An 11,926-nucleotide genomic window follows, 5' to 3' on the forward strand; every position below is an offset into this window, starting at 1 on the left:
GCAAAATTTAAGTTGGTGTCCTTTCCTTCCATTTGCCAAAAGTAAAAAGAAAGTTCGTATCGAACGGGACGGGTCTGTATTTTATTTTCACACAATAAAAACTTCAACCACAAAAAGTGATGACAAATAAGCCTTTAGGCTCCAGAAGGACAGGCACACTTTAGCATATGACAAAGGGTGGAGAGTTGGCACAGATTTTAAGCAGTACCAAGTCTTGAAACAGAATCTGGTGGAAAATTATGGAACTTAAACAACTACCGAACTGATGTTATTCAAGCCCTTGGAGGTGTTGAGGGAATCCTTGAGCATACATTGTTCAAAGGAACATTGTAAGTTCATTATTCTATTTAGTTTGCTTAGCTGTCAATTTCCATTGTCATCATCCTAGACCCTATTACTATTCATATATAATACATCATTACATTGGAAGATCAATCAATATCATATAATTTAGGCTTCTATATTGGATATAATAGCGAATCTCCTAAATTTTAACTCCAATTATACTCTCTAATTTAGGGACTCATATGCTATAACTCTTTTTAAATTGGTCAATCTCTATAAAAATAATATAAAAAATTATTAGCATTAATTAAAGGTTTAAAATACTCATAACATAAAGCAACATTAAACTATAGGGAGCCATTATGAGTTCTTTCTCTCTCCTCAGATTTAGGAGCTCCTAAAGGTCTCTCTATTTTAGGAAGTGGATGGAGAGCATGGTTGGAGTTGTATTTTTTTAAATCTTCCCAAAAAATTGCATAATGAGGTGATTTATAAAGCAAATTGTGGATGCTCTAATGCCACGTAAAATTAACTACAAAAAAACTATTGAACAATTATGTTTTGAAATAGTTTTATATTTTCTCCCTCTTTTCTTCCCCCCACCTCTCCCTCATTTCTCAGGCATCTCTTTCTTCTCTCTATAGAAAAAGAAAAAGAAGATCTTACAAAATGGGCCTTTTAATAATATTGTAAACCCACCTTTTAATATATGTGTTTGTTAATCCGGCCGAGTTTAGTCTTCTATTTGGACCAAGCTTAACAATTGTCTGTTTATCAAGCAAGAGGCCCAGAATTGCCCTGTGAGCTTCAGTTGGAATTTAAGCTGCCCAAGTTAAATTGAACTTGAAAAAGAAGCAAAATGAGTCTCTCCGATCACCTCTTTAAAAGGTGGAGTTTCATCTACTCAAACTCCCAGGAGGAATTTAAGCTACTCATAATATAATATTATCACCGACACATATTTAGTATTTTGAAATTAAGATATGAATGAGATATATGAGAAGAAATTCTCAAGCATTGATTCCATTTATTGACATAGTTGATTATCTACGACACAACCTTTAGCCTCAAATTTGATAAGTAAAACATAAAAGTAAAGGAATCACTAGTGTAATAATTTAGAGCAAATACTCCCATTCGAGTCCTAGCATTCGTGTAATATTCTATTGCCCCTCTTAATAGAAAAGGTCCTTCAAAACACAGAAAATCAAATAAATTAACTAGTATGACTACGTCCTAAAACAATCAATAAATGTAATCGAATTTAAATAAAATTGAGTAAAAGTTAAGCTGGACTGACATATGAGACTATAGCATCCATATAAATGATAAATCCTTAGAAATGAATGGCTGCATGTACTGATGATAATATAAAGAGGCTGAATTAAGATTTTGTCTGCTACAGTTTTGGTCCTTTTCATAGGGGATGGATGGATGATTACCTAATGAGTTAATTGGCTTGTTAATTATGGACCTTGCTTAATGTCTGATTACTGTGGCATTTTAATGGAAATACAATTTCTACTTTATTATTGGTAGATTACATCATTACCAACTTGGAAGAAAGGAAAAATAACGAACGACTTTCTATTAAAACCCCGGAGGCTTTGTCCCACATCGAAGAATTGTGTATTTGACGAGTTCTTTATATCCTTTCGCTAAAGATTTGTTATTGTCCCTTCGGGGACATCCGATAAAATTGGAACGATACAGAGAAGATTAGCATGGCCCCTGCGCAAGGATGACACGCATAAATCGAGAAATGGTCCAAATTTTTTTTTTTGCCCCTTTCCGCCAAATTTCGAATGTTTTTTTTTTTTTGCGCTCTCCATGGTGTTTACCACAATCTCTAGGGCCAAAGGCGTTGTTCAATGCAGTTGCAGAGGCTTGAGAAGCTATGAGCATTTTGCATTTGAAGTCTTCGATGGTTCGGTGGCTTAGTCTTTGATCTTCTAGGTATAAGTAACAGTTTCAATTCAATCTACTTTTTTTAATTTAAAAGCATATATGTCCAATATTTGACAGTTCAGTGACTGATTTTTTAGTATGGGATCTTGTGTTTCCAATTTAATCCATGTAAAAAAGCTCGCCTACTAGCTGTTTGATAAAATGACTCTGTTACCATGACCCTTATAAAATTGTTTAAGTATGCATTTCAAATGATTCTCTGATAATCCCTTACACTTGTGAGGAGCTGCTCCACTTTTTTTATTTAGTCGAGTCAGGAGCTGCTCCACTTTTTTTATTTAGTCGAGTCAATGTTCACAACATAGGATGAATAAACCCAACATAGGGCAGATTAGAATACTAGTTTTGATGGTCGTGACGATTACCAATTTGGAATTGCAGAATGGGAGTTTGATTGTGCAGAAGTGGAGATTTGGGAGCTGGCTTGATTGGATTGATTAACTGTATGTGAAGTTTTGCTTTTGGTTGAACGTATTTTTGGTTGATTTTAATTGGTTTTGTGCTTTGTGGACTGAGTGTGTTTCGTTTGAATTTTTACTCGAAGAGCCTGAACCTGACTCACTGTTGTCAAGCTAACACATTCGGATATTCCCTAGGAAGACAGGTTAGTTTTGATTTGAGCTTTTAATTAATGGGTTCTTCTCAGTTTATAGTTTCATTGATTGGGATTTTGTGAGTTTTATTGTTTTCTTATATGCATTGCTGATTGCTTTGATTTGGTGCCTTTGGTAATGTAGATATGGGAATGTGAATGTGGTGGAGAATACAGAAAGAGGTTGGCGGGATCTTATTTTCCAGAGGATGCGGGCAGTTTTTGGTTTTGGAATTTGAGATACTTGGGTAGGATTTTGATGATTTTGGATGCATAATTCAGATATAATGTTTCCTATCAAAACAATTTGCTGAGTCTAAGGTTATAATGTTTTGCAATGTCATTGATAGACAGGTTGTCTTTAAAATGTGCTGTCAGTCCTGTCACGAACTCAGTAACTAAAAATCATTGTGGCAATTGGTGAAAATGAGAAAGAGTTGTGTCTGATTTGTCTCGTTGGATTGATTTCTTGTACTTTTAGTAGTTTTGTTTTGTTTTTAAAAAATTTATTATTATTTATTATATCTTAAGTATTCACTTTTCATCACTGCGAGAAAAAAAAGGTTTGTTTCTCAATGCCCTGCATTGGGGTTTCTTCTGTCATCTAAATAGGTGCTACTGCATTGGAGTATGTTCTTAACTTGTTTCATTGATGTTAGCAAATGAACATATATATAATTGTTATCGTGTTTATTACTTCGTAGCTGTTAAATCACAATTAGTAATGGGGAAAGAGTATTAGAGGGAGGAATACATTATGTTGCTTGCAACTTGAGAATTATTTTCATTCTTAAAGACCTCGGAAGATCATTTTTAGAACATTCCCGATTGAAAACATCAAGGCATTTTTGTGTTGGTGATTGATTAAAAGTTATGTTTCAGGTTGACCAGTTTGTCAGCGTTCTAAGATGTTGATGTGTAAGGGAAAGTTTAGGTTTTGGTGTTGGTTTTGGAGAGGGGGTTTGTGTTGTATAAGATGCTATCTGATGTCCTGAGCTATTATTTTGTCTTAGTTCCTGAGTGCTTTGTTGTAAGCTTTTAGCTGTAGTGTTCACCTTTTCCTCCTCTTATCCATGAGCTTGCATTTTCTGCCAGGTACCAGGATGAAGGCTTTAGGTTGTTTTGTAGAACAGTGCTGGTTATTTATGTAAAAGAGTGTCATGAATGTAGGTGAAGATTCAATTAATGAAATTACGAGTTGAGCTTGACGAAATGCGGGGAGCTATTAGTATAGTATGAGATTTTGAGAGGTACAAAAGTGCTGGTTTAAATGTGATGGTCATGATTTTTTGTCTCGACCACAATGGTGTTCTGTTCCTTGTCCTTTGAACTCGTCTCAGGCCTTTGTGGATAAGGATTTGCAATTCTTGTAATAGCAATGTTGAGTTTTCGGTTTACAAATATAATCTATCGAAGTGATTGTCGGAGTTGCTTCAGTTTGAGAGCTAGAAGGTAGTGAAAGCAGATCATGTCTGACAGCATGCATAAGCTTTCTCACCTCCTTAGAAATGAATGGCTACATGTACTGATAATAATATAAAGAGGCTGAAATAAGATTTTGTCTGCTACAGTCATAGGAGATGGATGGATGATTACCTAATGGGTTAATTGGCTTGTTAATTTATGGACCTTGCTTAATGTCTGATTACTGTGGTATTATAATTGAAATACAATTTCTACTTTATTTTTGAAAGATTATTTCATTACCAACTTGTCAGAAAAAAGGAAAAAAAAAAAACAAGAAGAAGAAGAAAGAAACCAAAAAAAACACAATGGAAGTTGTAACAGGGAAAACAAGCATTTTTTAAAAAATAGACTCGTCAACGACAGCAAGGTTAATAACTTAGCAAGTTACCAAGTCAGTTACACCGGGAGTTGTTAACTAACTACCGCTTTATTTGTTTTTATAGAGTCCCACATTGGGGAATTGTAACATTAATTTACACCTTAAATATAGGGGTTTGATTGATAATAGCACCAAGGCCTTTAGGGAAAACCCCACACTTATAATTGGCTTGATCAATCTATTGGATTTAGGTGGTTAAGTTGGGGACAATATTGGTGCTAGTTGGTGGGTAACTATACTGAAATTTGGTACCGACATGCATAAGTGCTAGTAGGGTAAAGATAGGCTCACTATAAATAATATTAATCTAATAACTTCGAGCCTTTTTGTAAATTTTTTATTCGGATATCCGCATATTTTCATATTAAATTACATATTAAATTTCCTTTTCACAAAATGGGATTATTTACTACAACGTTGAATTTAGCTAGAGACCAAAAGACAAAAGGCTCTATGTAACCTTTTCACCATAGCCATCTTTCTCGCTTTCAGAAAACAGTTTAACTAATAGGCCATGAAAACATTATAAGCTGGAAGCGTTACCTTTACGTGTTAGAACACCAAAAACTCAATCTAAATGTGGTGTCCTTTTGTTTTTTGTTTTTTTTTCTTCGTATTTTTGTATGTTTTTTTTTCACAAGCGATATTGAGAGTGGTGAGAATATTAATAAATAAATAAAAAAAGACCTCAAATGGAAGAATAATTGCTTTTAAACACTTGAACTAAATCTCTTTACAGTCATATTACCAACGGCTCCAAGATACTTCATGCATATAAATTAATTGTAAAGTTGTCAAATTTATTTGGAGTTAAATTAATTGTAAACTCCAAGTTCAATTTAACTTCAAGTTCAATTCTTCAAGTTCAAGTTCAATTAATCATTACTAATGTCGCTAAATACACAAGAGGTATCGATTCGTTACTAAGTAACAACTACACCAATTCATTATGTTTTTGCACAAGAAAAACAAAACGAGAAGCCTGCAATCATTTTGCTCTCGATAAGATTTCTGAACCTTTACAACCACAAAACTAATGGTGGCCTAAACATTGCGGCTCTTCAAGTAATAAGCTAAGGTATATATGAAAATTTTAAAGTGAACCATGTGCAACCCCAATGGTTAGTAGCGGATTTAGAATTTGAAAGTTGAGTAAGCAGAGCTTACAAGTTGTATGGATATGAGTACAAGTACGGATACGCTGATAAGGAAAAATTTCAACAACTAGGATACGTGTATGGCACCAATACAATGATTAAAATAATATAAATAGCAAAATTGATATTGTATCCATCATGTTATAATCATCCATCAAATAAGAAAAAAAATATAAATCAAATTCATTTTGATTAAATAAACAATTAGCAATATTGCTCAAGTTAAATTGAACTTGAAGAAAAAGCATGATGGGTCTCTTCGATCACCTCTTTAAAAGGTGGAGTTTCATCTACTCAAACTCCCAGGAGGAATTTAAGCTGCTCATATAATATTATCACCAGCACATATTTAGTATTTTAGAATTAAAATATGAATGAGATATATGAGAAGAAAATCTCAAGTATTGATTCTATTTATTGACATAGTTGATTCTTGATTATTTACGATAAAATCTTTAGCCTCAAAATTTGATAATTAAAACATAAAATCAACTAACGGAAATACAATTTCTACTTTATTATTGATAGATTACATCATTACCAACTTGAAAGAAAGAAAAAGAAACGGAAGAAGAAGAAATAAATAAATAAAAAACAATGGAAGTTGTAACAGGGAAGCCTGGGCTGGGCCGCATGGCATGAGCCCATGATCATGGCTAAACAAGCATTTTTCAAAAAAAAGATTTGTCAACGACAGCAAGGCTAAGAACTCAGCGAATTAGAAAGTCAGCTACACGGGGACTTGTTGATTAATTACCGCTTTATTCGTTTTTATAGTCTCCCACATCGAGGAACTATAACAGTAATTTACACCTTAAATATAACCCCACACCTATGATAAAGGTTTACTGACCTATTGGATTTTTGGTGGTTAAGTTGGGGATAATATCGGTGCTAGTTGGTGGGTATTATGTGGAGGTTCGGTACCGCATGCCTAAGTGCTAGGGAGTAATCCTACATACCAACATACATGAGTGTTTGATTGAAAAAAAAAAAAAAACACACACACAGCTAAAGTGTGGGTGGTGGGCATATGCATTAATTCGGTATCAACATGCATAAAAGGTAGGCCCACTATAAATAATATTAATCTAATAGTATTGAGGCTTTTTGTAAATTTAAAATTCACGTATCCGCATCTTTCGTATTTTTTATATTTTTATATTTTTTTTTTACAAGTAATATTGAGAGTGGGAATATAATTGCTCTTAAAATTCATCGCAAAAGGCGTAACCCCGAAAAACAAAAACAAAAAACAAAATGGAGTGATTTGCTCTCTATAAGATTTCTGAACCTTTACTACCACAAAACTAAAACATTGCTGCTTTTCAAGTAATAAGCTTAGGGTAAAGCCATGGATGAAAACCCTAATCAATAATAGACTGTATGCAAAGCCATGGATGAACTTGGTGTGAGAACACTAATTATATTGGTGATTGGTTTTCAAGTTTTGGTGCAAGCAAAGGTTGATGCTCCTGCTCGCTCTGCTTCCCTTCCAATTAATCCTCATTGTCATTTATCATTTCATTCTTTAACAACGGTGGTCCGACCAAAAAACCGCTCTATTGTGACGATGAGGAAATCAAAGCTCCGGCATGTCATGAGCTCAGTTAGACTTGCCATCTGTGTTGAAACATGCTAGACTAAATGTATCTGGTTGATGCATACGTATCATCAATTTGAATATTGTTTGGAGATGTGTTCGATAGCCTGCTTCAACAAAAAATCTCCACATGTGTGATCGTACGAAAGTTGGTCAACACCAAAATTTTGATTTCGTTGTAAAAGTATTCTTAGTTTGCTCTCTTTTTCTTTTGTGGAAACAGATATACACGGTGGAAATGTTTATTTTCCTGAATATCTCACGTGTTACATTGTCGAATTGTTAATTTGAATCATACATTCAAACAAGATTTCATCTAATTAATTATTCAAATTACAATAATAATTGGCAAAAAAAAGTTCAATTTTCTCCCATAAATCACTTGTAGTCTTGTACTAAGATTCAAGGTATCTTTATTGAACTTGTAAATGTTTTATATATATATATATATATATATATATAGTCTCCTTCTATTGAGGGATCCCTTAAATAATTTTATTTGAAGGACGCTTTTTAGGGTACTCTACCATTTTTTTCCCAATGATCCAAACAATCTATTTTTTAGGTCTTCATTCATAGATCATCTTTACAAAAAAAATTAGACAAATCGAAAACTGTTTCGACATCCAATTGTGTCTTATAAAATCAATGAACACGGTGCTTCAAGAAAATGCTAAAATTTCAATAACTTAATTGAGTGGTCAAATGATATCGGATTCTAGTGATTTTTTGTAGAGATGATCTTTGAATGAGTATCTACAAAATAGACGGTTTGGATTAGTAAAATACAATCCGAAGTGGGGCCTACAAAGGGTGTTCCTCAAATAGAAGGAGACTATATATATATATATATATATATATGCAGACTTATAAAAGGTAATCCTAGGATAACCTCATCAGTGATATTTTTAACTAAGACAAACGAAGTTTTAAAACAAACTTTGTTTTGGCAAATATGGGCTTTAGGCAACTCATAATTCAACTGGAGAGATTTTCCTGAAGCAGTGCTTAGGGTTTCTCGAGACTTCTGGTAGTACTTAGTAGGAATTAGACCTTCCTGAATACAGTTAAGGTCAGCTCCTGAATCAAATAAGGCAACTGTGGTAAACTCAAAATCTTTGACAACTATTGTAACTTTCGAATACCATTTTCGGAAATTGACTTGTTTGATTAAGTTGACAACTGGGGTTTCTTCGTCAGAACCAGCAGGGCTGTCTGACTGGCTACTGGGCACTAAAGGCATTTTGCCTTTTTGAAGACTTGTTAAGTCTTGCCTGATTGTATGGTTTTCAACCTGCAACTGGTTACTAATCTGTCTTAACTCGGCTAATTCTTGTTTGACTATTTTGACTTCTAACTGGAGGTCTTGTAAGGTAACTTCTTTCTTTTTCTGGGCGAACTTTTCTATAGTAGTGGCTAAACTGACTGGCTGTGGTTTAGGACTACTAGAGCTTTCCTGACTGATGACTTTTCGCAATTTTTTCAAATAATCAGACTTTAACTCAGGGTTTTCTACTCGGCTGATTAAATCAATTAACAATTCTTCTTGTTCTTCCTGTTTAGTAAGAACAAAGATGGACTTTAATCTATTACAGCATTTATCGGTGCAACCAAATTGTATATCAGGGGAACTAGGCTGAGAATCTGAAGCTTGTTCAGAATCATATCCAGAACTGGCAACTAAGGTTTCAGGGCTACTTGTTTCAGAGTCTCGCAACTCTAAAACTTGGATCAACTTTTCTCTTTCAGCTTCTGAGATTTGCAACTGCTTAATGGCATCTTTAACTTTACACTCAGAGGCATAATGACCAAATTTTTGACATTTAAAACATTTAACTTTGGACTTATCGGTTTTGGATCGACTTTTCTGGGCTTTCCTGGGGGCTTTAGACCAATTTTTTCTTTTAAAACTTTTTCTTTTCTTATAAAACTCATTATCACTTTTAACTGCAAAATGTTTTCTTTTAGAGGAAAACCTGCGCTTCCTAAGGTGACTAGGCTTAGACTTATTTCTTCTGGAGGGCGGAATACTACTGAGACCATACTGTTCACAGAAGTTTCCTAACTCATATTTGGCTGATTTCCTATCGGACTGTATTTGTTTTCCGATTTTGTAATCAACACACATTTTCATACCAACTTGATTAATTGTGCTTATAATATTACCATAAGTTAGACTATCCCAATCAATATGACCTAATTCATTACTGAGGGTAGTTCGGATCTTATGGGCAAATAGGTTTGGCAGACCATTGACAAACTTTTCTTTCCAGAATGGTTGGTTACTATCGTCTCTAAGCATTACTCTAGAGATGAAGACATCCTTGTACCATCTGAAATCAGACAACTTTGGGCATCTAAGATTACTCAACTGATCATGGATCCTAGCAGTTTGATTACTAGGGGTTCCTATGAAATGGTCGATTATGGTGTAAAACAGAGTGTTGACACCGTCTTCTATACCTTGACCTACTCGTTCGTCAAATATAGGGTGGCCGTCATCATTAAGTTTTACAGCAAAGGTTATTCGGCTTTTAGACTCAGGACTCAGATGTTTATCCCACCAACTTCTGAGAGTACCGGTGAAACCAGTAACTAACAGAGGGACAATTTCAGACTGTCTGAAGCTGTGATTGGTGATATAACTATTGGCAACCATAGACATATGTTGTAACTTATTGAGGATCTCTTGCTCAGAGAGACCATCAATGTTCCATTCATACAATTTGTCGGAAGAAACAGAGAACTGGGTTTGCAGGTTTCTTTCTTCAAATTGAATGTCAGGGGGTGTCGGGCGACTATACCAATTTTTGGTCAGACTACTGGGGGTGACAAACTTTTCTAATTTCTTAACTTTGGGTTCAACTTGAATTTCTAAAGTTTGAAAGGCTTTTTCAATTTTAGAAATATTACTTACTTCTGACGACTCAGACTCAGAGGTGTTTTCTACTGCAAAAGCATCTAGTGTTTTAAGACCAGATTTCTCCACTTTGGCAGGGGTCAACTGGGCTAACATGTCTTCTATTTTCTTCATTGTGGGTGTGATCTTAAGAGACGGGCTAGACCTAAGATCCTGGAACTGGACAATTGGTTTTTCAACTTTCTTTTTAGACTCTACGTCTGTAGAACCTAGCTTATCAATTTTAGTTTCAATTGTATCCAACTGTTTTCCTATAACGATTAGACTCTGGTTGGTATAATTATTTTGCTCAAGAATCTTTCTATTACTGTCAGTACTTTCAAAAGTTTTGAAAGGGGTGGCAGGAATAGACGCATTCTTATGCTCAATAATTATGGTTTCGACTGGAGGATGGCTGGATTCAACGACAGACTTATCTGACATTTTCCATTTTTCCTTAGTCAAAGTTTTCAACTCATCACTAGACATATAGCGGCTTTCAACAAAATCAAGGTAGAAAATTTCAACTTGGGCAGACCGCATGTAATCTTTCCATTCACTAAAGATTTCTAAGCGGCGTTGGACTTCTGGATAGGCTTGGTGGTAACTATCTCGTCTAGACTGGTTCTCAGGGGCTTTGAGATGTTTGTTTAGACGTGACCAATCAATTTTAAATTTTCTATTAAGGGTTCTTAACTGGTTATCAACTGTGGCATAGTTTTCAACTACAAAGTCAGACTGGGTAGGTGACTCAGGGGATTCTGACTTTTCATCAACTGGAGCCGTGCCATAGCAGGGCTGGGTTACCTGAGAGGATCTTCTCAGGGACTCAAGTTTCAAATCTATCATAGTTTTTTCTAACTCTAGGTCTCGTTCTAGAGTAGAGGAAGAGGCAGTAAAGGAATGCCGAGCAGGGGCATGCCTTTGCGACTGACCTGGGGTTGGTAACTGGTGTAACTGGACATTAGACTTACGTAGAGGCTGGCTATCGAACCTAATCTTAACCGTGCCATCTAGGTACTGCTGGATATAGTCTAAATTGTTTAGACTACGTTGAATTGGAGCTGGTTGGCTCTCGGTAACTAGGGTCCAATCTGTTGGAAGGGCAACTTCTGACCATTTAATGGTCTGAGGAACTTGAATATGGGCATCTGAGGTGTGACTCTGGATCAGGACTGTCTGATCCTTTGGGCTTTTGTTTAAGGCCTGGAAGTTCATATTGGTTCCGGTGACCTTATAGTAAATTCTGTAAACTAGGGCCAGAGGCTGGGTTCCTGGGAGGACATTATAGCCTTCTGTCTTAATATTGAGAGTTAGGGTTCTCAATATGTGCGGATCACTAAGGCTTACAGTGAAGTCTGGGTAACAATCAAAATGAACTGGACCGTTACACAAACTAGACTCAATTACTCCTAAGGTACTGTCACTGAACGCGGTGAACCGGGCATCGCGTAAACAGAGCAGTATGGAGGCTTTTAATCCTAACCTGGTTAGGGGCTTAACGGCAACTTGAACAAGACCAATATGCAGGAAATTGTTTCCATCAGTCTTGTGCTTTTTGATTGACTCAAGATTA

The 11,926-nt window shown here is 35.3% G+C and overlaps 1 long non-coding RNA gene across 2 annotated transcripts; it reads left to right on the forward strand.

Moving 5' to 3' along the window:
• Nucleotides 1,861–4,391, forward strand: LOC109950451. Of its 2 annotated transcripts, none has more exons than XR_002272659.1 (5): nt 1,861–2,241; nt 2,635–2,696; nt 2,798–2,857; nt 2,991–3,093; nt 3,941–4,391. It is a non-coding gene; the product is annotated as an uncharacterized LOC109950451 (long non-coding RNA). The 2 variants fall into 2 exon arrangements; XR_002272660.1 differs by having other exon boundaries at nt 3,948–4,391.

Source organism: Prunus persica, chromosome G7 (assembly GCF_000346465.2).
Source record: "Prunus persica cultivar Lovell chromosome G7, Prunus_persica_NCBIv2, whole genome shotgun sequence".
Taxonomy (NCBI): domain Eukaryota; kingdom Viridiplantae; phylum Streptophyta; class Magnoliopsida; order Rosales; family Rosaceae; genus Prunus; species Prunus persica.